General features: G+C 52.3%; 15 non-coding genes and 19 pseudogenes across 15 annotated transcripts; all 34 read left to right on the top strand.

The window, feature by feature from the left end:
* Positions 1 to 527: 527 nt before the first annotated feature.
* LOC148669036 (5S ribosomal RNA) lies at positions 528 to 646 on the top strand (annotated as a pseudogene).
* A 537-nt stretch (positions 647 to 1,183) lies between these two features.
* LOC148669035 (5S ribosomal RNA) lies at positions 1,184 to 1,302 on the top strand. Its single transcript, XR_015937653.1, has one exon. It is a non-coding gene; the product is annotated as a 5S ribosomal RNA (ribosomal RNA).
* Positions 1,303 to 1,839: 537 nt separating this feature from the next.
* On the top strand, positions 1,840 to 1,958 carry LOC148669034 (5S ribosomal RNA; annotated as a pseudogene).
* A 537-nt stretch (positions 1,959 to 2,495) lies between these two features.
* Positions 2,496 to 2,614, top strand: LOC148669033 (5S ribosomal RNA). The gene has a single exon (XR_015938068.1). It is a non-coding gene; the product is annotated as a 5S ribosomal RNA (ribosomal RNA).
* Positions 2,615 to 3,151: 537 nt separating this feature from the next.
* Positions 3,152 to 3,270, top strand: LOC148669032 (5S ribosomal RNA; annotated as a pseudogene).
* A 537-nt stretch (positions 3,271 to 3,807) lies between these two features.
* LOC148669031 (5S ribosomal RNA) lies at positions 3,808 to 3,926 on the top strand (annotated as a pseudogene).
* A 537-nt stretch (positions 3,927 to 4,463) lies between these two features.
* Positions 4,464 to 4,582, top strand: LOC148669030 (5S ribosomal RNA). The gene has a single exon (XR_015937652.1). It is a non-coding gene; the product is annotated as a 5S ribosomal RNA (ribosomal RNA).
* Positions 4,583 to 5,119: 537 nt separating this feature from the next.
* On the top strand, positions 5,120 to 5,238 carry LOC148669029 (5S ribosomal RNA; annotated as a pseudogene).
* Positions 5,239 to 5,775: 537 nt separating this feature from the next.
* On the top strand, positions 5,776 to 5,894 carry LOC148669028 (5S ribosomal RNA). The gene has a single exon (XR_015937651.1). It is a non-coding gene; the product is annotated as a 5S ribosomal RNA (ribosomal RNA).
* A 536-nt stretch (positions 5,895 to 6,430) lies between these two features.
* LOC148669027 (5S ribosomal RNA) lies at positions 6,431 to 6,549 on the top strand (annotated as a pseudogene).
* Positions 6,550 to 7,086: 537 nt separating this feature from the next.
* Positions 7,087 to 7,205, top strand: LOC148669026 (5S ribosomal RNA). The gene has a single exon (XR_015937650.1). It is a non-coding gene; the product is annotated as a 5S ribosomal RNA (ribosomal RNA).
* A 537-nt stretch (positions 7,206 to 7,742) lies between these two features.
* Positions 7,743 to 7,861, top strand: LOC148669025 (5S ribosomal RNA; annotated as a pseudogene).
* Positions 7,862 to 8,397: 536 nt separating this feature from the next.
* LOC148669024 (5S ribosomal RNA) lies at positions 8,398 to 8,516 on the top strand (annotated as a pseudogene).
* Positions 8,517 to 9,053: 537 nt separating this feature from the next.
* LOC148669023 (5S ribosomal RNA) lies at positions 9,054 to 9,172 on the top strand (annotated as a pseudogene).
* A 537-nt stretch (positions 9,173 to 9,709) lies between these two features.
* LOC148669022 (5S ribosomal RNA) lies at positions 9,710 to 9,828 on the top strand (annotated as a pseudogene).
* Positions 9,829 to 10,365: 537 nt separating this feature from the next.
* LOC148669021 (5S ribosomal RNA) lies at positions 10,366 to 10,484 on the top strand (annotated as a pseudogene).
* A 533-nt stretch (positions 10,485 to 11,017) lies between these two features.
* Positions 11,018 to 11,136, top strand: LOC148669020 (5S ribosomal RNA; annotated as a pseudogene).
* Positions 11,137 to 11,673: 537 nt separating this feature from the next.
* On the top strand, positions 11,674 to 11,792 carry LOC148669019 (5S ribosomal RNA). The gene has a single exon (XR_015938640.1). It is a non-coding gene; the product is annotated as a 5S ribosomal RNA (ribosomal RNA).
* Positions 11,793 to 12,329: 537 nt separating this feature from the next.
* Positions 12,330 to 12,448, top strand: LOC148669018 (5S ribosomal RNA; annotated as a pseudogene).
* A 533-nt stretch (positions 12,449 to 12,981) lies between these two features.
* On the top strand, positions 12,982 to 13,100 carry LOC148669017 (5S ribosomal RNA; annotated as a pseudogene).
* Positions 13,101 to 13,637: 537 nt separating this feature from the next.
* Positions 13,638 to 13,756, top strand: LOC148669016 (5S ribosomal RNA). Its single transcript, XR_015938639.1, has one exon. It is a non-coding gene; the product is annotated as a 5S ribosomal RNA (ribosomal RNA).
* Positions 13,757 to 14,293: 537 nt separating this feature from the next.
* LOC148669015 (5S ribosomal RNA) lies at positions 14,294 to 14,412 on the top strand (annotated as a pseudogene).
* A 533-nt stretch (positions 14,413 to 14,945) lies between these two features.
* Positions 14,946 to 15,064, top strand: LOC148669014 (5S ribosomal RNA; annotated as a pseudogene).
* Positions 15,065 to 15,601: 537 nt separating this feature from the next.
* On the top strand, positions 15,602 to 15,720 carry LOC148669013 (5S ribosomal RNA; annotated as a pseudogene).
* A 537-nt stretch (positions 15,721 to 16,257) lies between these two features.
* On the top strand, positions 16,258 to 16,376 carry LOC148669012 (5S ribosomal RNA). Its single transcript, XR_015937649.1, has one exon. It is a non-coding gene; the product is annotated as a 5S ribosomal RNA (ribosomal RNA).
* A 537-nt stretch (positions 16,377 to 16,913) lies between these two features.
* LOC148669011 (5S ribosomal RNA) lies at positions 16,914 to 17,032 on the top strand. The gene has a single exon (XR_015937648.1). It is a non-coding gene; the product is annotated as a 5S ribosomal RNA (ribosomal RNA).
* Positions 17,033 to 17,568: 536 nt separating this feature from the next.
* LOC148669010 (5S ribosomal RNA) lies at positions 17,569 to 17,687 on the top strand. Its single transcript, XR_015937213.1, has one exon. It is a non-coding gene; the product is annotated as a 5S ribosomal RNA (ribosomal RNA).
* Positions 17,688 to 18,224: 537 nt separating this feature from the next.
* On the top strand, positions 18,225 to 18,343 carry LOC148669009 (5S ribosomal RNA). The gene has a single exon (XR_015937647.1). It is a non-coding gene; the product is annotated as a 5S ribosomal RNA (ribosomal RNA).
* Positions 18,344 to 18,880: 537 nt separating this feature from the next.
* On the top strand, positions 18,881 to 18,999 carry LOC148669008 (5S ribosomal RNA). The gene has a single exon (XR_015937646.1). It is a non-coding gene; the product is annotated as a 5S ribosomal RNA (ribosomal RNA).
* A 537-nt stretch (positions 19,000 to 19,536) lies between these two features.
* Positions 19,537 to 19,655, top strand: LOC148669007 (5S ribosomal RNA; annotated as a pseudogene).
* Positions 19,656 to 20,192: 537 nt separating this feature from the next.
* Positions 20,193 to 20,311, top strand: LOC148669006 (5S ribosomal RNA). Its single transcript, XR_015937644.1, has one exon. It is a non-coding gene; the product is annotated as a 5S ribosomal RNA (ribosomal RNA).
* Positions 20,312 to 20,848: 537 nt separating this feature from the next.
* On the top strand, positions 20,849 to 20,967 carry LOC148669005 (5S ribosomal RNA). The gene has a single exon (XR_015937643.1). It is a non-coding gene; the product is annotated as a 5S ribosomal RNA (ribosomal RNA).
* Positions 20,968 to 21,504: 537 nt separating this feature from the next.
* LOC148669004 (5S ribosomal RNA) lies at positions 21,505 to 21,623 on the top strand. The gene has a single exon (XR_015938175.1). It is a non-coding gene; the product is annotated as a 5S ribosomal RNA (ribosomal RNA).
* Positions 21,624 to 22,160: 537 nt separating this feature from the next.
* Positions 22,161 to 22,205, top strand: part of LOC148669003 (5S ribosomal RNA) — a 119-nt pseudogene continuing 74 nt past the window's right edge.

Genomic DNA, 22,205 nt, shown 5'->3' with positions numbered 1-22,205 from the left:
GGAGGCGCCCTATCCCCGCTCGCTGGCTCATTCCCCTGTTCACACGTGCAGTGCGGCTTGTCCGTCTGTTTATTTGTCAGCTTTGGCGAGACACGGGTGCTTGTGTATTAGCGTGAGCGTTTTTTATTCTGATCAGGAACAGTTTAACAAGTCCGCAAAGGATCGAGGAAAGGTTTATCGCCAGCTGAAAAGAGACACAGCGCTTCGGCTGTGGAGACTTGTTCGGCTGGCGTTCGGAGAGTCGCGTTTTTCAGAATTGTATTGAGATCGTTTTCCACAGAGCTCAGATGTCAAAGCACAGCAGCAGCTCTCCACAGCGATCCTCTATAGCGCCCTTTCTCCCGCAGCTCCGTCCTCATTGGAAGGAAGCAAGAGTGAAAGGCTGAAGTGAAATAGAGCGGGGACGAAGGCAGTGAAGAGAGAGAACGTGGGAAGAAGAGAAAAACGCAAGGGAAAAAAAGCAGCGTCGTAAAAGAGGTGATGGAGCTGTCCTCTCAATAAGAAGGGTGCCAGCGAGCCTTGCTCTCGCTTACGGCCACAACCCCTTGAGCACGCCTGATCTCGTCTGATCTCGGAAGCTAAACAGGGATGGGCCTGGTTAGTACTTGGATGGGAGACCGCCTGGGAATACCAGGTGCTGTAAGCTTTTAAGCGCAGGAGGCGCCCTATCCCCGCTCGCTCGCTCATTCCCCTGTTCACACGTGCAGTGCGGCTTGTCCGTCTGTTTATTTGTCAGCTTTGGCGAGACACGGGTGCTTGTGTATTAGCGGGAGCGTTTTTTATTCTGATCATGAACAGTTTAACAAGTCCGCAAAGGATCGAGGAAAGGTTTATCGCCAGCTGAAAAGAGACACAGCGCTTCGGCTGTGGAGACTTGTTCGGCTGGCGTTCGGAGAGTCGCGTTTTTCAGAATTGTATTGAGATCGTTTTCCACAGAGCTCAGATGTCAAAGCACAGCAGCAGCTCTCCACAGCGATCCTCTATAGCGCCCTTTCTCCCGCAGCTCCGTCCTCATTGGAAGGAAGCAAGAGTGAAAGGCTGAAGTGAAATAGAGCGGGGACGAAGGCAGTGAAGAGAGAGAACGTGGGAAGAAGAGAAAAACGCAAGGGAAAAAAAGCAGCGTCGTAAAAGAGGTGACGGAGCTGTCCTCTCAATAAGAAGGGTGCCAGCGAGCCTTGCTCTCGCTTACGGCCACACCCCCTTGAGCACGCCTGATCTCGTCTGATCTCGGAAGCTAAACAGGGATGGGCCTGGTTAGTACTTGGATGGGAGACCGCCTGGGAATACCAGGTGCTGTAAGCTTTTAAGCGCAGGAGGCGCCCTATCCCCGCTCGCTCGCTCATTCCCCTGTTCACACGTGCAGTGCGGCTTGTCCGTCTGTTTTTTTGTCAGCTTTGGCGAGACACGGGTGCTTGTGTATTAGCGTGAGCATTTTTTATTCTGATCAGGAACAGTTTTACAAGTCCGCAAAGGATCGAGGAAAGGTTTATCGCCAGCTGAAAAGAGACACAGCGCTTCGGCTGTGGAGACTTGTTCGGCTGGCGTTCGGAGAGTCGCGTTTTTCAGAATTGTATTGAGATCGTTTTCCACAGAGCTCAGATGTCAAAGCACAGCAGCAGCTCTCCACAGCGATCCTCTATAGCGCCCTTTCTCCCGCAGCTCCGTCCTCATTGGAAGGAAGCAAGAGTGAAAGGCTGAAGTGAAATAGAGCGGGGACGAAGGCAGTGAAGAGAGAGAACGTGGGAAGAAGAGAAAAACGCAAGGGAAAAAAAGCAGCGTCGTAAAAGAGGTGATGGAGCTGTCCTCTCAATAAGAAGGGTGCCAGCGAGCCTTGCTCTCGCTTACGGCCACAACCCCTTGAGCACGCCTGATCTCGTCTGATCTCGGAAGCTAAACAGGGATGGGCCTGGTTAGTACTTGGATGGGAGACCGCCTGGGAATACCAGGTGCTGTAAGCTTTTAAGCGCAGGAGGCGCCCTATCCCTGCTCGCTCGCTCATTCCCCTGTTCACACGTGCAGTGCGGCTTGTCCGTCTGTTTATTTGTCAGCTTTGGCGAGACACGGGTGCTTGTGTATTAGCGGGAGCGTTTTTTATTCTGATCATGAACAGTTTAACAAGTCCGCAAAGGATCGAGGAAAGGTTTATCGCCAGCTGAAAAGAGACACAGCGCTTCGGCTGTGGAGACTTGTTCGGCTGGCGTTCGGAGAGTCGCGTTTTTCAGAATTGTATTGAGATCGTTTTCCACAGAGCTCAGATGTCAAAGCACAGCAGCAGCTCTCCACAGCGATCCTCTATAGCGCCCTTTCTCCCGCAGCTCCGTCCTCATTGGAAGGAAGCAAGAGTGAAAGGCTGAAGTGAAATAGAGCGGGGACGAAGGCAGTGAAGAGAGAGAACGTGGGAAGAAGAGAAAAACGCAAGGGAAAAAAAGCAGCGTCGTAAAAGAGGTGACGGAGCTGTCCTCTCAATAAGAAGGGTGCCAGCGAGCCTTGCTCTCGCTTACGGCCACACCCCCTTGAGCACGCCTGATCTCGTCTGATCTCGGAAGCTAAACAGGGATGGGCCTGGTTAGTACTTGGATGGGAGACCGCCTGAGAATACCAGGTGCTGTAAGCTTTTAAGCGCAGGAGGCGCCCTATCCCCGCTCGCTCGCTCATTCCCCTGTTCACACGTGCAGTGCGGCTTGTCCGTCTGTTTTTTTGTCAGCTTTGGCGAGACACGGGTGCTTGTGTATTAGCGTGAGCATTTTTTATTCTGATCAGGAACAGTTTTACAAGTCCGCAAAGGATCGAGGAAAGGTTTATCGCCAGCTGAAAAGATACACAGCGCTTCGGCTGTGGAGATTTGTTCGGCTGGCGTTCGGAGAGTCGCGTTTTTCAGAATTGTATTGAGATCGTTTTCCACAGAGCTCAGATGTCAAAGCACAGCAGCAGCTCTCCACAGCGATCCTCTATAGCGCCCTTTCTCCCGCAGCTCCGTCCTCATTGGAAGGAAGCAAAAGTGAAAGGCTGAAGTGAAATAGAGCGGGGACGAAGGCAGTGAAGAGAGAGAACGTGGGAAGAAGAGAAAAACGCAAGGGAAAAAAAGCAGCGTCGTAAAAGAGGTGACGGAGCTGTCCTCTCAATAAGAAGGGTGCCAGCGAGCATTGCTCTTGCTTACGGCCACACCCCCTTGAGCACGCCTGATCTCGTCTGATTTCGGAAGCTAAACAGGGATGGGCCTGGTTAGTACTTGGATGGGAGACCGCCTGGGAATACCAGGTGCTGTAAGCTTTTAAGCGCAGGAGGCGCCCTATCCCCGCTCGCTCGCTCATTCCCCTGTTCACACGTGCAGTGCGGCTTGTCCGTCTGTTTATTTCTCAGCTTTGGCGAGACACGGGTGCTTGTGTATTAGCGTGAGCGTTTTTTATTCTGATCAGGAACAGTTTTACAAGTCTGCAAAGGATCGAGGAAAGGTTTATCGCCAGCTGAAAAGAGACACAGCGCTTCGGCTGTGGAGACTTGTTCGGCTGGCGTTCGGAGAGTCGCGTTTTTCAGAATTGTATTGAGATCGTTTTCCACAGAGCTCAGATGTCAAAGCACAGCAGCAGCTCTCCACAGCAATCCTCTATAGCGCCCTTTCTCCCGCAGCTCCGTCCTCATTGGAAGGAAGCAAGAGTGAAAGGCTGAAGTGAAATAGAGCGGGGACGAAGGCAGTGAAGAGAGAGAACGTGGGAAGAAGAGAAAAACGCAAGAGAAAAAAAGCAGCGTTGTAAAAGAGGTGACGGAGCTGTCCTCTCAATAAGAAGGGTGCCAGCGAGCCTTGCTCTCGCTTACGGCCACACCCCCTTGAGCACGCCTGATGTCATCTGATCTCGGAAGCTAAACAGGGATGGGCCTGGTTAGTACTTGGATGGGAGACCGCCTGGGAATACCAGGTGCTGTAAGCTTTTAAGCGCAGGAGGCGCCCTATCCCCGCTCGCTCGCTCATTCCCCTGTTCACACGTGCAGTGCGGCTTGTCCGTCTGTTTATTTGTCAGCTTTGGCGAGACACGGGTGCTTGTGTATTAGCGTGAGCGTTTTTTATTCTGATCATGAACAGTTTAACAAGTCCGCAAAGGATCGAGGAAAGGTTTATCGCCAGCTGAAAAGAGACACAGCGCTTCGGCTGTGGAGATTTGTTCGGCTGGCGTTCGGAGAGTCGCGTTTTTCAGAATTGTATTGAGATCGTTTTCCACAGAGCTCAGATGTCAAAGCACAGCAGCAGCTCTCCACAGCGATCCTCTATAGCGCCCTTTCTCCCGCAGCTCCGTCCTCATTGGAAGGAAGCAAAAGTGAAAGGCTGAAGTGAAATAGAGCGGGGACGAAGGCAGTGAAGAGAGAGAACGTGGGAAGAAGAGAAAAACGCAAGGGAAAAAAAGCAGCGTCGTAAAAGAGGTGACGGAGCTGTCCTCTCAATAAGAAGGGTGCCAGTGAGCATTGCTCTTGCTTACGGCCACACCCCCTTGAGCACGCCTGATCTCGTCTGATCTCGGAAGCTAAACAGGGATGGGCCTGGTTAGTACTTGGATGGGAGACCGCCTGGGAATACCAGGTGCTGTAAGCTTTTAAGCGCAGGAGGCGCCCTATCCCCGCTCGCTCGCTCATTCCCCTGTTCACACGTGCAGTGCGGCTTCTCCGTCTGTTTATTTGTCAGCTTTGGCGAGACACGGGTGCTTGTGTATTAGCGTGAGCGTTTTTTATTCTGATCATGAACAGTTTAACAAGTCCGCAAAGGATCGAGGAAAGGTTTATCGCCAGCTGAAAAGAGACACAGCGCTTCAGCTGTGGAGACTTGTTCGGCTGGCGTTCGGAGAGTCGTGTTTTTCAGAATTGTATTGAGATCGTTTTCCACAGAGCTCAGATGTCAAAGCACAGCAGCAGCTCTCCACAGCAATCCTCTATAGCGCCCTTTCTCCCGCAGCTCCGTCCTCATTGGAAGGAAGCAAGAGTGAAAGGCTGAAGTGAAATAGAGCGGGGACGAAGGCAGTGAAGAGAGAGAACGTGGGAAGAAGAGAAAAACGCAAGGGAAAAAAAGCAGCGTCGTAAAAGAGGTGACGGAGCTGTCCTCTCAATAAGAAGGGTGCCAGCGAGCCTTGCTCTCGCTTATGGCCACACCCCCTTGAGCACGCCTGATCTCGTCTAATCTCGGAAGCTAAACAGGGATGGGCCTGGTTAGTACTTGGATGGGAGACCGCCTGGGAATACCAGGTGCTGTAAGCTTTTAAGCGCAGGAGGCGCCCTATCCCCGCTCGCTCGCTCATTCCCCTGTTCACACGTGCAGTGCGGCTTGTCCTTCTGTTTATTTGTCAGCTTTGGCGAGACACGGGTGCTTGTGTATTAGCGTGAGCGTTTTTTATTCTGATCAGGAACAGTTTTACAAGTCCGCAAAGGATCGAGGAAAGGTTTATCGCCAGCTGAAAAGAGACACAGCGCTTCGGCTGTGGAGATTTGTTCGGCTGGCGTTCGGAGAGTCCCGTTTTTCAGAATTGTATTGAGATCGTTTTCCACAGAGCTCAGATGTCAAAGCACAGCAGCAGCTCTCCACAGCGATCCTCTATAGCGCCCTTTCTCCCGCAGCTCCGTCCTCATTGGAAGGAAGCAAAAGTGAAAGGCTGAAGTGAAATAGAGCGGGGACGAAGGCAGTGAAGAGAGAGAACGTGGGAAGAAGAGAAAAACGCAAGGGAAAAAGAGCAGCGTCGTAAAAGAGGTGACGGAGCTGTCCTCTCAATAAGAAGGGTGCCAGCGAGCCTTGCTCTCGCTTACGGCCACACCCCCTTGAGCACGCCTGATCTCGTCTGATCTCGGAAGCTAAACAGGGATGGGCCTGGTTAGTACTTGGATGGGAGACCGCCTGGGAATACCAGGTGCTGTAAGCTTTTAAGCTCAGGAGGCGCCCTATCCCCGCTCGCTCGCTCATTCCCCTGTTCACACGTGCAGTGCGGCTTGTCCGTCTGTTTATTTGTCAGCTTTGGCGAGACGCGGGTGCTTGTGTATTAGCGTGAGCGTTTTTTATTCTGATCAGGAACAGTTTAACAAGTCCGCAAAGGATCGAGGAAAGGTTTATCGCCAGCTGAAAAGAGACACAGCGCTTCGGCTGTGGAGACTTGTTCGGCTGGCGTTCGGAGAGTCGCGTTTTTCAGAATTGTATTGAGATCGTTTTCCACAGAGCTCAGATGTCAAAGCACAGCAGCAGCTCTCCACAGCGATCCTCTATAGCGCCCTTTCTCCCGCAGCTCCGTCCTCATTGGAAGGAAGCAAAAGTGAAAGGCTGAAGTGAAATAGAGCGGGACGAAGACAGTGAAGAGAGAGAACGTGGGAAAAAGAGAAAAACGCAAGGGAAAAAAAGCAGCGTCGTAAAAGAGGTGACGGAGCTGTCCTCTCAATAAGAAGGGTGCCAGCGAGCCTTGCTCTCGCTTACGGCCACACCCCCTTGAGCACGCCTGATGTCATCTGATCTCGGAAGCTAAACAGGGATGGGCCTGGTTAGTACTTGGATGGGAGACCGCCTGGGAATACCAGGTGCTGTAAGCTTTTAAGCGCAGGAGGCGCTCTATCCCCGCTCGCTCGCTCATTCCCCTGTTCACACGTGCAGTGCGGCTTGTCCGTCTGTTTATTTGTCAGCTTTGGCGGGACACGGGTGCTTGTGTATTAGCGTGAGCGTTTTTTATTCTGATCATGAACAGTTTAACAAGTCCGCAAAGGATCGAGGAAAGGTTTATCGCCAGCTGAAAAGAGACACAGCGCTTCAGCTGTGGAGACTTGTTCGGCTGGCGTTCGGAGAGTCGTGTTTTTCAGAATTGTATTGAGATCGTTTTCCACAGAGCTCAGATGTCAAAGCACAGCAGCAGCTCTCCACAGCAATCCTCTATAGCGCCCTTTCTCCCGCAGCTCCGTCCTCATTGGAAGGAAGCAAGAGTGAAAGGCTGAAGTGAAATAGAGCGGGGACGAAGGCAGTGAAGAGAGAGAACGTGGGAAGAAGAGAAAAACGCAAGAGAAAAAAAGCAGCGTTGTAAAAGAGGTGACGGAGCTGTCCTCTCAATAAGAAGGGTGCCAGCGAGCTTTGCTCTCGCTTACGGCCACACCCCCTTGAGCACGCCTGATCTCGTCTGATCTCGGAAGCTAAACAGGGATGGGCCTGGTTAGTACTTGGATGGGAGACCGCCTGGGAATACCAGGTGCTGTAAGCTTTTAAGCTCAGGAGGCGCACTATCCCCGCTCGCTCGCTCATTCCCCTGTTCACACGTGCAGTGCGGCTTGTCCGTCTGTTTATTTGTCAGCTTTGGCGAGACGCGGGTGCTTGTGTATTAGCGTGAGCGTTTTTTATTCTGATCAGGAACAGTTTTACAAGTCCGCAAAGGATCGAGGAAAGGTTTATCGCCAGCTGAAAAGAGACACAGCGCTTCGGCTGTGGAGACTTGTTCGGCTGGCGTTCGGAGAGTCGCGTTTTTCAGAATTGTATTGAGATCGTTTTCCACAGAGCTCAGATGTCAAAGCACAGCAGCAGCTCTCCACAGCGATCCTCTATAGCGCCCTTTCTCCCGCAGCTCCGTCCTCATTGGAAGGAAGCAAGAGTGAAAGGCTGAAGTGAAATAGAGCGGGGACGAAGGCAGTGAAGAGAGAGAACGTGGGAAGAAGAGAAAAACGCAAGGGAAAAAAAGCAGCGTCGTAAAAGAGGTGACGGAGCTGTCCTCTCAATAAGAAGGGTGCCAGCGAGCCTTGCTCTCGCTTATGGCCACACCCCCTTGAGCACGCCTGATGTCATCTGATCTCGGAAGCTAAACAGGGATGGGCCTGGTTAGTACTTGGGTGGGAGACCGCCTGGGAATACCAGGTGCTGTAAGCTTTTAAGCGCAGGAGGCGACCTATCCCCGCTCGCTCGCTCATTCCCCTGTTCACACGTGCAGTGCGGCTTGTCCTTCTGTTTATTTGTCAGCTTTGGCGAGACGCGGGTGCTTGTGTATTAGCGTGAGCGTTTTTTATTCTGATCAGGAACAGTTTTACAAGTCCGCAAAGGATCGAGGAAAGGTTTATCGCCAGCTGAAAAGAGACACAGCGCTTCGGCTGTGGAGACTTGTTCGGCTGGCGTTCGGAGAGTCGCGTTTTTCAGAATTGTATTGAGATCGTTTTCCACAGAGCTCAGATGTCAAAGCACAGCAGCAGCTCTCCACAGCGATCCTCTATAGCACCCTTTCTCCCGCAGCTCCGTCCTCATTGGAAGGAAGCAAAAGTGAAAGGCTGAAGTGAAATAGAGCGGGACGAAGGCAGTGAAGAGAGAGAACGTGGGAAAAAGAGAAAAACGCAAGGGAAAAAAAGCAGCGTCGTAAAAGAGGTGACGGAGCTGTCCTCTATATAAGAAGGGTGCCAGCGAGCCTTGCTCTCGCTTACGGCCACACCCCCTTGAGCACGCCTGATGTCATCTGATCTCGGAAGCTAAACAGGGATGGGCCTGGTTAGTACTTGGATGGGAGACCGCCTGGGAATACCAGGTGCTGTAAGCTTTTAAGCGCAGGAGGCGCTCTATCCCCGCTCGCTCGCTCATTCCCCTGTTCACACGTGCAGTGCGGCTTGTCCGTCTGTTTATTTGTCAGCTTTGGCGGGACACGGGTGCTTGTGTATTAGCGTGAGCGTTTTTTATTCTGATCATGAACAGTTTAACAAGTCCGCAAAGGATCGAGGAAAGGTTTATCGCCAGCTGAAAAGAGACACAGCGCTTCAGCTGTGGAGACTTGTTCGGCTGGCGTTCGGAGAGTCGTGTTTTTCAGAATTGTATTGAGATCGTTTTCCACAGAGCTCAGATGTCAAAGCACAGCAGCAGCTCTCCACAGCGATCCTCTATAGCGCCCTTTCTCCCGCAGCTCCGTCCTCATTGGAAGGAAGCAAGAGTGAAAGGCTGAAGTGAAATAGAGCGGGGACGAAGGCAGTGAAGAGAGAGAACGTGGGAAGAAGAGAAAAACGCAAGGGAAAAAAAGCAGCGTCGTAAAAGAGGTGACGGAGCTGTCCTCTCAATAAGAAGGGTGCCAGCGAGCCTTGCTCTCGCTTATGGCCACACCCCCTTGAGCACGCCTGATGTCATCTGATCTCGGAAGCTAAACAGGGATGGGCCTGGTTAGTACTTGGGTGGGAGACCGCCTGGGAATACCAGGTGCTGTAAGCTTTTAAGCGCAGGAGGCGCCCTATCCCCGCTCGCTCGCTCATTCCCCTGTTCACACGTGCAGTGCGGCTTGTCCTTCTGTTTATTTGTCAGCTTTGGCGAGACGCGGGTGCTTGTGTATTAGCGTGAGCGTTTTTTATTCTGATCAGGAACAGTTTTACAAGTCCGCAAAGGATCGAGGAAAGGTTTATCGCCAGCTGAAAAGAGACACAGCGCTTCGGCTGTGGAGACTTGTTCGGCTGGCGTTCGGAGAGTCGCGTTTTTCAGAATTGTATTGAGATCGTTTTCCACAGAGCTCAGATGTCAAAGCACAGCAGCAGCTCTCCACAGCGATCCTCTATAGCGCCCTTTCTCCCGCAGCTCCGTTCTCATTGGAAGGAAGCAAAAGTGAAAGGCTGAAGTGAAATAGAGCGGGGACGAAGGCAGTGAAGAGAGAGAACGTGGGAAGAAGAGAAAAACGCAAGGGAAAAAAAGCAGCGTCGTAAAAGAGGTGACGGAGCTGTCCTCTCAATAAGAAGGGTGCCAGCGAGCCTTGCTCTAGCTTACGGCCACACCCCCTTGAGCACGCCTGATGTCATCTGATTTCGGAAGCTAAACAGGGATGGGCCTGGTTAGTACTTGGGTGGGAGACCCCCTGGGAATACCAGGTGCTGTAAGCTTTTAAGCGCAGGAGGCGCCCTATCCCCGCTCGCTCGCTCATTCCCCTGTTCACACGTGCAGTGCGGCTTGTCCGTCTGTTTATTTGTCAGCTTTGGCGAGACACGGGTGCTTGTGTATTAGCGTGAGCGTTTTTTATTCTGATCATGAACAGTTTAACAACTCCGCAAAGGATCGAGGAAAGGTTTATCGCCAGCTGAAAAGAGACACAGCGCTTCGGCTGTGGAGACTTGTTCGGCTGGCGTTCGGAGAGTCGCGTTTTTCAGAATTGTATTGAGATCGTTTTCCACAGAGCTCAGATGTCAAAGCACAGCAGCAGCTCTCCACAGCGATCCTCTATAGCGCCCTTTCTCCCGCAGCTCCGTCCTCATTGGAAGGAAGCAAGAGTGAAAGGCTGAAGTGAAATAGAGCGGGGACGAAGGCAGTGAAGAGAGAGAACGTGGGAAGAAGAGAAAAACGCAAGGGAAAAAAAGCAGCGTCGTAAAAGAGGTGACGGAGCTGTCCTCTCAATAAGAAGGGTGCCAGCGAGCATTGCTCTCGCTTACGGCCACACCCCCTTGAGCACGCCTGATCTCGTCTGATGTCGGAAGCTAAACAGGGATGGGCCTGGTTAGTACTTGGATGGGAGACCGCCTGGGAATACCAGGTGCTGTAAGCTTTTAAGCGCAGGAGGCGCCCTATCCCCGCTCGCTCATTCCCCTGTTCACACGTGCAGTGCGGCTTGTCCGTCTGTTTATTTGTCAGCTTTGGCGAGACACGGGTGCTTGTGTATTAGCGTGAGCGTTTTTTATTCTGATCAGGAACAGTTTTACAAGTCCGCAAAGGATCGAGGAAAGGTTTATCGCCAGCTGAAAAGAGACACAGCGCTTCGGCTGTGGAGACTTGTTCGGCTGGCGTTCGGAGAGTCGCGTTTTTCAGAATTGTATTGAGATCGTTTTCCACAGAGCTCAGATGTCAAAGCACAGCAGCAGCTCTCCACAGCGATCCTCTATAGCGCCCTTTCTCCCGCAGCTCCGTCCTCATTGGAAGGAAGCAAGAGTGAAAGGCTGAAGTGAAATAGAGCAGGGACGAAAGCAGTGAAGAGAGAGAACGTGGGAAGAAGAGAAAAACGCAAGGGAAAAAAAGCAGCGTCGTAAAAGAGGTGACGGAGCTGTCCTCTCAATAAGAAGGGTGCCAGCGAGCATTGCTCTCGCTTACGGCCACACCCCCTTGAGCACGCCTGATCTCGTCTGATGTCGGAAGCTAAACAGGGATGGGCCTGGTTAGTACTTGGATGGGAGACCGCCTGGGAATACCAGGTGCTGTAAGCTTTTAAGCGCAGGAGGCGCCCTATCCCCGCTCGCTCGCTCATTCCCCTGTTCACACGTGCAGTGCGGCTTGTCCGTCTGTTTATTTGTCAGCTTTGGCGAGACACGGGTGCTTGTGTATTAGCGTGAGCGTTTTTTATTCTGATCAGGAACAGTTTTACAAGTCCGCAAAGGATCGAGGAAAGGTTTATCGCCAGCTGAAAAGAGACACAGCGCTTCGGCTGTGGAGACTTGTTCGGCTGGCGTTCGGAGAGTCGCGTTTTTCAGAATTGTATTGAGATCGTTTTCCACAGAGCTCAGATGTCAAAGCACAGCAGCAGCTCTCCACAGCGATCCTCTATAGCGCCCTTTCTCCCGCAGCTCCGTCCTCATTGGAAGGAAGCAAGAGTGAAAGGCTGAAGTGAAATAGAGCGGGGACGAAGGCAGTGAAGAGAGAGAACGTGGGAAGAAGAGAAAAACGCAAGGGAAAAAAAGCAGCGTCGTAAAAGAGGTGACGGAGCTGTCCTCTCAATAAGAAGGGTGCCAGCGAACCTTGCTCTTGCTTACGGCCACACCCCCTTGAGCACGCCTGATCTCGTCTGATCTCGGAAGCTAAACAGGGATGGGCCTGGTTAGTACTTGGATGGAAGACCGCCTGGGAATACCAGGTGCTGTAAGCTTTTAAGCGCAGGAGGCGCCCTATCCCCGCTCGCTCGCTCATTCCCCTGTTCACACGTGCAGTGCGGCTTGTCCGTCTGTTTATTTGTCAGCTTTGGCGAGACACGGGTGCTTGTGTATTAGCGTGAGCGTTTTTTATTCTGATCAGGAACAGTTTTACAAGTCCGCAAAGGATCGAGGAAAGGTTTATCGCCAGCTGAAAAGAGACACAGCGCTTCGGCTGTGGAGACTTGTTCGGCTGGCGTTCGGAGAGTCGCGTTTTTCAGAATTGTATTGAGATCGTTTTCCACAGAGCTCAGATGTCAAAGCACAGCAGCAGCTCTCCACAGCGATCCTCTATAGCGCCCTTTCTCCCGCAGCTCCGTCCTCATTGGAAGGAAGCAAGAGTGAAAGGCTGAAGTGAAATAGAGCGGGGACGAAGGCAGTGAAGAGAGAGAACGTGGGAAGAAGAGAAAAACGCAAGGGAAAAAAAGCAGCGTCGTAAAAGAGGTGACGGAGCTGTCCTCTCAATAAGAAGGGTGCCAGCGAGCCTTGCTCTCGCTTACGGCCACACCCCCTTGAGCACGCCTGATCTCGTCTGATGTCGGAAGCTAAACAGGGATGGGCCTGGTTAGTACTTGGATGGGAGACCGCCTGGGAATACCAGGTGCTGTAAGCTTTTAAGCGCAGGAGGCGCCCTATCCCCGCTCGCTCATTCCCCTGTTCACACGTGCAGTGCGGCTTGTCCGTCTGTTTATTTGTCAGCTTTGGCGAGACACGGGTGCTTGTGTATTAGCGTGAGCGTTTTTTATTCTGATCAGGAACAGTTTTACAAGTCCGCAAAGGATCGAGGAAAGGTTTATCGCCAGCTGAAAAGAGACACAGCGCTTCGGCTGTGGAGACTTGTTCGGCTGGCGTTCGGAGAGTCGCGTTTTTCAGAATTGTATTGAGATCGTTTTCCACAGAGCTCAGATGTCAAAGCACAGCAGCAGCTCTCCACAGCGATCCTCTATAGCGTCCTTTCTCCCGCAGCTCCGTCCTCATTGGAAGGAAGCAAGAGTGAAAGGCTGAAGTGAAATAGAGCAGGGACGAAAGCAGTGAAGAGAGAGAACGTGGGAAGAAGAGAAAAACGCAAGGGAAAAAAAGCAGCGTCGTAAAAGAGGTGACGGAGCTGTCCTCTCAATAAGAAGGGTGCCAGCGAGCATTGCTCTCGCTTACGGCCACACCCCCTTGAGCACGCCTGATCTCGTCTGATGTCGGAAGCTAAACAGGGATGGGCCTGGTTAGTACTTGGATGGGAGACCGCCTGGGAATACCAGGTGCTGTAAGCTTTTAAGCGCAGGAGGCGCCCTATCCCCGCTCGCTCGCTCATTCCCCTGTTCACACGTGCAGTGCGGCTTGTCCGTCTGTTTATTTGTCAGCTTTGGCGAGACACGGGTGCTTGTGTATTAGCGTGAGCGTTTTTTATTCTGATCAGGAACAGTTTTACAAGTCCGCAAAGGATCGAGGAAAGGTTTATCGCCAGCTGAAAAGAGACACAGCGCTTCGGCTGTGGAGACTTGTTCGGCTGGCGTTCGGAGAGTCGCGTTTTTCAGAATTGTATTGAGATCGTTTTCCACAGAGCTCAGATGTCAAAGCACAGCAGCAGCTCTCCACAGCGATCCTCTATAGCGCCCTTTCTCCCGCAGCTCCGTCCTCATTGGAAGGAAGCAAGAGTGAAAGGCTGAAGTGAAATAGAGCGGGGACGAAGGCAGTGAAGAGAGAGAACGTGGGAAGAAGAGAAAAACGCAAGGGAAAAAAAGCAGCGTCGTAAAAGAGGTGACGGAGCTGTCCTCTCAATAAGAAGGGTGCCAGCGAACCTTGCTCTTGCTTACGGCCACACCCCCTTGAGCACGCCTGATCTCGTCTGATCTCGGAAGCTAAACAGGGATGGGCCTGGTTAGTACTTGGATGGAAGACCGCCTGGGAATACCAGGTGCTGTAAGCTTTTAAGCGCAGGAGGCGCCCTATCCCCGCTCGCTCGCTCATTCCCCTGTTCACACGTGCAGTGCGGCTTGTCCGTCTGTTTATTTGTCAGCTTTGGCGAGACACGGGTGCTTGTGTATTAGCGTGAGCGTTTTTTATTCTGATCAGGAACAGTTTTACAAGTCCGCAAAGGATCGAGGAAAGGTTTATCGCCAGCTGAAAAGAGACACAGCGCTTCGGCTGTGGAGACTTGTTCGGCTGGCGTTCGGAGAGTCGCGTTTTTCAGAATTGTATTGAGATCGTTTTCCACAGAGCTCAGATGTCAAAGCACAGCAGCAGCTCTCCACAGCGATCCTCTATAGCGCCCTTTCTCCCGCAGCTCCGTCCTCATTGGAAGGAAGCAAGAGTGAAAGGCTGAAGTGAAATAGAGCGGGGACGAAGGCAGTGAAGAGAGAGAACGTGGGAAGAAGAGAAAAACGCAAGGGAAAAAAAGCAGCGTCGTAAAAGAGGTGACGGAGCTGTCCTCTCAATAAGAAGGGTGCCAGCGAGCCTTGCTCTCGCTTACGGCCACACCCCCTTGAGCACGCCTGATCTCGTCTGATGTCGGAAGCTAAACAGGGATGGGCCTGGTTAGTACTTGGATGGGAGACCGCCTGGGAATACCAGGTGCTGTAAGCTTTTAAGCGCAGGAGGCGCCCTATCCCCGCTCGCTCATTCCCCTGTTCACACGTGCAGTGCGGCTTGTCCGTCTGTTTATTTGTCAGCTTTGGCGAGACACGGGTGCTTGTGTATTAGCGTGAGCGTTTTTTATTCTGATCAGGAACAGTTTTACAAGTCCGCAAAGGATCGAGGAAAGGTTTATCGCCAGCTGAAAAGAGACACAGCGCTTCGGCTGTGGAGACTTGTTCGGCTGGCGTTCGGAGAGTCGCGTTTTTCAGAATTGTATTGAGATCGTTTTCCACAGAGCTCAGATGTCAAAGCACAGCAGCAGCTCTCCACAGCGATCCTCTATAGCGCCCTTTCTCCCGCAGCTCCGTCCTCATTGGAAGGAAGCAAGAGTGAAAGGCTGAAGTGAAATAGAGCAGGGACGAAAGCAGTGAAGAGAGAGAACGTGGGAAGAAGAGAAAAACGCAAGGGAAAAAAAGCAGCGTCGTAAAAGAGGTGACGGAGCTGTCCTCTCAATAAGAAGGGTGCCAGCGAGCCTTGCTCTCGCTTACGGCCACACCCCCTTGAGCACGCCTGATCTCGTCTGATTTCGGAAGCTAAACAGGGATGGGCCTGGTTAGTACTTGGATGGGAGACCGCCTGGGAATACCAGGTGCTGTAAGCTTTTAAGCGCAGGAGGCGCCCTATCCCCGCTCGCTCGCTCATTCCCCTGTTCACACGTGCAGTGCGGCTTGTCCGTCTGTTTATTTGTCAGCTTTGGCGAGACACGGGTGCTTGTGTATTAGCGTGAGCGTTTTTTATTCTGATCAGGAACAGTTTTACAAGTCCGCAAAGGATCGAGGAAAGGTTTATCGCCAGCTGAAAAGAGACACAGCGCTTCGGCTGTGGAGACTTGTTCGGCTGGCGTTCGGAGAGTCGCGTTTTTCAGAATTGTATTGAGATCGTTTTCCACAGAGCTCAGATGTCAAAGCACAGCAGCAGCTCTCCACAGCGATCCTCTATAGCGCCCTTTCTCCCGCAGCTCCGTCCTCATTGGAAGGAAGCAAGAGTGAAAGGCTGAAGTGAAATAGAGCGGGGACGAAGGCAGTGAAGAGAGAGAACGTGGGAAGAAGAGAAAAACGCAAGGGAAAAAAAGCAGCCTCGTAAAAGAGGTGACGGAGCTGTCCTCTCAATAAGAAGGGTGCCAGCGAGCCTTGCTCTCGCTTACGGCCACACCCCCTTGAGCACGCCTGATCTCGTCTGATGTCGGAAGCTAAACAGGGATGGGCCTGGTTAGTACTTGGATGGGAGACCGCCTGGGAATACCAGGTGCTGTAAGCTTTTAAGCGCAGGAGGCGCCCTATCCCCGCTCGCTCGCTCATTCCCCTGTTCACACGTGCAGTGCGGCTTGTCCGTCTGTTTATTTGTCAGCTTTGGCGAGACACGGGTGCTTGTGTATTAGCGTGAGCGTTTTTTATTCTGATCAGGAACAGTTTTACAAGTCCGCAAAGGATCGAGGAAAGGTTTATCGCCAGCTGAAAAGAGACACAGCGCTTCGGCTGTGGAGACTTGTTCGGCTGGCGTTCGGAGAGTCGCGTTTTTCAGAATTGTATTGAGATCGTTTTCCACAGAGCTCAGATGTCAAAGCACAGCAGCAGCTCTCCACAGCGATCCTCTATAGCGCCCTTTCTCCCGCAGCTCCGTCCTCATTGGAAGGAAGCAAGAGTGAAAGGCTGAAGTGAAATAGAGCAGGGACGAAGGCAGTGAAGAGAGAGAACGTGGGAAGAAGAGAAAAACGCAAGGGAAAAAAAGCAGCGTCGTAAAAGAGGTGACGGAGCTGTCCTCTCAATAAGAAGGGTGCCAGCGAGCCTTGCTCTCGCTTACGGCCACACCCCCTTGAGCACGCCTGATCTCGTCTGATCTCGGAAGCTAAACAGGGATGGGCCTGGTTAGTACTTGGATGGGAGACCGCCTGGGAATACCAGGTGCTGTAAGCTTTTAAGCGCAGGAGGCGCCCTATCCCCGCTCGCTCGCTCATTCCCCTGTTCACACGTGCAGTGCGGCTTGTCCGTCTGTTTATTTGTCAGCTTTGGCGAGACACGGGTGCTTGTGTATTAGCGTGAGTGTTTTTTATTCTGATCAGGAACAGTTTTACAAGTCCGCAAAGGATCGAGGAAAGGTTTATCGCCAGCTAAAAAGAGACACAGCGCTTCGGCTGTGGAGACTTGTTCGGCTGGCGTTCGGAGAGTCGCGTTTTTCAGAATTGTATTGAGATCGATTTCCACAGAGCTCAGATGTCAAAGCACAGCAGCAGCTCTCCACAGCGATCCTCTATAGCGCCCTTTCTCCCGCAGCTCCGTCCTCATTGGAAGGAAGCAAGAGTGAAAGGCTGAAGTGAAATAGAGCGGGGACGAAGGCAGTGAAGAGAGAGAACGTGGGAAGAAGAGAAAAACGCAAGGGAAAAAAAGCAGCGTCGTAAAAGAGGTGACGGAGCTGTCCTCTCATTAAGAAGGGTGCCAGCGAGCATTGCTCTCGCTTACGGCCACACCCCCTTGAGCACGCCTGATCTCGTCTGATCTCGGAAGCTAAACAGGGATGGGCCTGGTTAGTACTTGGATGGGAGACCGCCTGGGAATACCAGGTGCTGTAAGCTTTTAAGCGCAGGAGGCGCCCTATCCCCGCTCGCTCGCTCATTCCCTGTTCACACGTGCAGTGCGGCTTGTCCGTCTGTTTATTTCTCAGCTTTGGCGAGACACGGGTGCTTGTGTATTAGCGTGAGCGTTTTTTATTCTGATCAGGAACAGTTTTACAAGTCCGCAAAGGATCGAGGAAAGGTTTATCGCCAGCTGAAAAGAGACACAGCGCTTCGGCTGTGGAGACTTGTTCGGCTGGCGTTCGGAGAGTCGCGTTTTTCAGAATTGTATTGAGATCGTTTTCCACAGAGCTCAGATGTCAAAGCACAGCAGCAGCTCTCCACAGCGATCCTCTATAGCGCCCTTTCTCCCGCAGCTCCGTCCTCATTGGAAGGAAGCAAGAGTGAAAGGCTGAAGTGAAATAGAGCAGGGACGAAGGCAGTGAAGAGAGAGAACGTGGGAAGAAGAGAAAAACGCAAGGGAAAAAAAGCAGCGTCGTAAAAGAGGTGACGGAGCTGTCCTCTCAATAAGAAGGGTGCCAGCGAGCCTTGCTCTCGCTTACGGCCACACCCCCTTGTGCACGCCTGATCTCGTCTGATCTCAGAAGCTAAACAGGGATGGGCCTGGTTAGTACTTGGATGGGAGACCGCCTGGGAATACCAGGTGCTGTAAGCTTTTAAGCGCAGGAGGCGCCCTATCCCCGCTCGCTCGCTCATTCCCCTGTTCACACGTGCAGTGCGGCTTGTCCGTCTGTTTATTTGTCAGCTTTGGCGAGACACGGGTGCTTGTGTATTAGCGTGAGCGTTTTTTATTCTGATCAGGAACAGTTTTACAAGTCCGCAAAGGATCGAGGAAAGGTTTATCGCCAGCTGAAAAGAGACACAGCGCTTCGGCTGTGGAGACTTGTTCGGCTGGCGTTCGGAGAGTCGCGTTTTTCAGAATTGTATTGAGATCGATTTCCACAGAGCTCAGATGTCAAAGCACAGCAGCAGCTCTCCACAGCGATCCTCTATAGCGCCCTTTCTCCCGCAGCTCCGTCCTCATTGGAAGGAAGCAAGAGTGAAAGGCTGAAGTGAAATAGAGCGGGGACGAAGGCAGTGAAGAGAGAGAACGTGGGAAGAAGAGAAAAACGCAAGGGAAAAAAAGCAGCGTCGTAAAAGAGGTGACGGAGCTGTCCTCTCAATAAGAAGGGTGCCAGCGAGCCTTGCTCTCGCTTACGGCCACACCCCCTTGAGCACGCCTGATCTCGTCTGATCTCGGAAGCTAAACAGGGATGGGCCTGGTTAGTACTTGGATGGGAGACCGCCTGGGAATACCAGGTGCTGTAAGCTTTTAAGCGCAGGAGGCGCCCTATCCCCGCTCGCTCGCTCATTCCCCTGTTCACACGTGCAGTACGGCTTGTCCGTCTGTTTATTTGTCAGCTTTGGCGAGACACGGGTGCTTGTGTATTAGCGTGAGTGTTTTTTATTCTGATCAGGAACAGTTTTACAAGTCCGCAAAGGATCGAGGAAAGGTTTATCGCCAGCTGAAAAGAGACACAGCGCTTCGGCTGTGGAGACTTGTTCGGCTGGCGTTCGGAGAGTCGCGTTTTTCAGAATTGTATTGAGATCGTTTTCCACAGAGCTCAGATGTCAAAGCACAGCAGCAGCTCTCCACAGCGATCCTCTATAGCGCCCTTTCTCCCGCAGCTCCGTCCTCATTGGAAATAAGCAAGAGTGAAAGGCTGAAGTGAAATAGAGCGGGGACGAAGGCAGTGAAGAGAGAGAACGTGGGAAGAAGAGAAAAACGCAAGGGAAAAAAAGCAGCGTCGTAAAAGAGGTGACGGAGCTGTCCTCTCAATAAGAAGGGTGCCAGCGAGCTTTGCTCTCGCTTACGGCCACACCCCCTTGAGCACGCCTGATCTCGTCTGATCTCGGAAGCTAAACAGGGATGGGCCTGGTTAGTACTTGGATGGGAGACCGCCTGGGAATACCAGGTGCTGTAAGCTTTTAAGCGCAGGAGGCGCCCTATCCCCGCTCGCTCGCTCATTCCCCTGTTCACACGTGCAGTGCGGCTTGTCCGTCTGTTTATTTGTCAGCTTTGGCGAGACACGGGTGCTTGTGTATTAGCGTGAGCGTTTTTTATTCTGATCAGGAACAGTTTTACAAGTCCGCAAAGGATCGAGGAAAGGTTTATCGCCAGCTGAAAAGAGACACAGCGCTTCGGCTGTGGAGACTTGTTCGGCTGGCGTTCGGAGAGTCGCGTTTTTCAGAATTGTATTGAGATCGTTTTCCACAGAGCTCAGATGTCAAAGCACAGCAGCAGCTCTCCACAGCGATCCTCTATAGCGCCCTTTCTCCCGCAGCTCCGTCCTCATTGGAAGGAAGCAAGAGTGAAAGGCTGAAGTGAAATAGAGCGGGGACGAAGGCAGTGAAGAGAGAGAACGTGGGAAGAAGAGAAAAACGCAAGGGAAAAAAAGCAGCGTCGTAAAAGAGGTGACGGAGCTGTCCTCTCAATAAGAAGGGTGCCAGCGAGCCTTGCTCTCGCTTACGGCCACACCCCCTTGAGCACGCCTGATCTCGTCTGATCTCGGAAGCTAAAAAGGGATGGGCCTGGTTAGTACTTGGATGGGAGACCGCCTGGGAATACCAGGTGCTGTAAGCTTTTAAGCGCAGGAGGCGCCCTATCCCCGCTCGCTCGCTCATTCCCCTGTTCACACGTGCAGTGCGGCTTGTCCGTCTGTTTATTTGTCAGCTTTGGCGAGACACGGGTGCTTGTGTATTAGCGTGAGCGTTTTTTATTCTGATCAGGAACAGTTTTACAAGTCCGCAAAGGATCGAGGAAAGGTTTATCGCCAGCTGAAAAGAGACACAGCGCTTCGGCTGTGGAGACTTGTTCGGCTGGCGTTCGGAGAGTCGCGTTTTTCAGAATTGTATTGAGATCGTTTTCCACAGAGCTCAGATGTCAAAGCACAGCTGCAGCTCTCCACAGCGATCCTCTATAGCGCCCTTTCTCCCGCAGCTCCGTCCTCATTGGAAGGAAGCAAGAGTGAAAGGCTGAAGTGAAATAGAGCGGGGACGAAGGCAGTGAAGAGAGAGAACGTGGGAAGAAGAGAAAAACGCAAGGGAAAAAAAGCAGCGTCGTAAAAGAGGTGACGGAGCTGTCCTCTCAATAAGAAGGGTGTCAGCGAGCCTTGCTCTCGCTTACGGCCACACCCCCTTGAGCACGCCTGATCTCGTCTGATCTCGGAAGCTAAACAGGGATGGGCCTGGTTAGTACTTGGATGGGAGACCGCCTGGGAATACCAGGTGCTGTAAGCTTTTAAGCGCAGGAGGCGCCCTATCCCCGCTCGCTCGCTCATTCCCCTGTTCACACGTGCAGTGCGGCTTGTCCGTCTGTTTATTTGTCAGCTTTGGCGAGACACGGGTGCTTGTGTATTAGCGTGAGCGTTTTTTATTCTGATCAGGAACAGTTTTACAAGTCCGCAAAGGATCGAGGAAAGGTTTATCGCCAGCTGAAAAGAGACACAGCGCTTCGGCTGTGGAGACTTGTTCGGCTGGCGTTCGGAGAGTCGCGTTTTTCAGAATTGTATTGAGATCGATTTCCACAGAGCTCAGATGTCAAAGCACAGCAGCAGCTCTCCACAGCGATCCTCTATAGCGCCCTTTCTCCCGCAGCTCCGTCCTCATTGGAAGGAAGCAAGAGTGAAAGGCTGAAGTGAAATAGAGCGGGGACGAAGGCAGTGAAGAGAGAGAACGTGGGAAGAAGAGAAAAACGCAAGAGAAAAAGAGCAGCGTCGTAAAAGAGGTGACGGAGCTGTCCTCTCAATAAGAAGGGTGCCAGCGAACCTTGCTCTCGCTTACGGCCACACCCCCTTGAGCACGCCTGATCTCGTCTGATCTCGGAAGCTAAACAGGGATGGGCCTGGTTAGTACTTGGATGGGAGACCGCCTGGGAATACCAGGTGCTGTAAGCTTTTAAGCGCAGGAGGCGCACTATCCCCGCTCGCTCGCTCATTCCCCTGTTCACACGTGCAGTGCGGCTTGTCCGTCTGTTTATTTGTCAGCTTTGGCGAGACGCGGGTGCTTGTGTATTAGCGTGAGCGTTTTTTATTCTGATCAGGAACAGTTTTACAAGTCCGCAAAGGATCGAGGAAAGGTTTATCGCCAGCTGAAAAGATACACAGCGCTTCGGCTGTGGAGACTTGTTCGGCTGGCGTTCGGAGAGTCGCGTTTTTCAGAATTGTATTGAGATCGTTTTCCACAGAGCTCAGATATCACAGCACAGCAGCAGGTCTCCACAGCGATCCTCTATAGCGCCCTTTCTCCCGCAGCTCCGTCCTCATTGGAAGGAAGCAAAAGTGAAAGGCTGAAGTGAAATAGAGCGGGGACGAAGGCAGTGAAGAGAGAGAACGTGGGAAGAAGAGAAAAACGCAAGGGAAAAAAAGCAGCGTCGTAAAAGAGGTGACGGAGCTGTCCTCTCAATAAGAAGGGTGCCAGCGAGCCTTGCTCTCGCTTACGGCCACACCCCCTTGAGCACGCCTGATCTCGTCTGATCTCGGAAGCTAAACAGGGATGGGCCTGGTTAGTACTTGGATGGGAGACCGCCTGGGAATCCCAGGTGCTGTAAGCTTTTAAGCGCAGGAGGCGCCCTATCCCTGCTCGCTCGCTCATTCCCCTGTTCACACGTGCAGTGCGGCTTGTCCGTCTGTTTATTTGTCAGCTTTGGCGAGACACGGGTGCTTGTGTATTAGCGTGAGCGTTTTTTATTCTGATCAGGAACAGTTTTACAAGTCCGCAAAGGATCGAGGAAAGGTTTATCGCCAGCTGAACAGAGACACAGCGCTTCGGCTGTGGAGACTTGTTCGGCTGGCGTTCGGAGAGTCGCGTTTTTCAGAATTGTATTGAGATCGTTTTCCACAGAGCTCAGATGTCAAAGCACAGCAGCAGCTCTCCACAGCGATCCTCTATAGCGCCCTTTCTCCCGCAGCTCCGTCCTCATTGGAAGGAAGCAAGAGTGAAAGGCTGAAGTGAAATAGAGCGGGGACGAAGGCAGTGAAGAGAGAGAACGTGGGAAGAAGAGAAAAACGCAAGGGAAAAAAAGCAGCGTCGTAAAAGAGGTGACGGAGCTGTCCTCTCAATAAGAAGGGTGCCAGCGAGCCTTGCTCTCGTTTACGGCCACACCCCCTTGAGCACGCCTGATCTCGCCTGATCT

This window comes from Lepisosteus platostomus, chromosome 5 (assembly GCF_059453375.1).
Source record: "Lepisosteus platostomus isolate fLepPlt1 chromosome 5, fLepPlt1.hap1, whole genome shotgun sequence".
Taxonomy (NCBI): domain Eukaryota; kingdom Metazoa; phylum Chordata; class Actinopteri; order Semionotiformes; family Lepisosteidae; genus Lepisosteus; species Lepisosteus platostomus.
The sequence above is the reverse complement of the archived record's forward strand: the minus strand, read 5'-3'. Positions and strand labels throughout refer to the sequence as shown.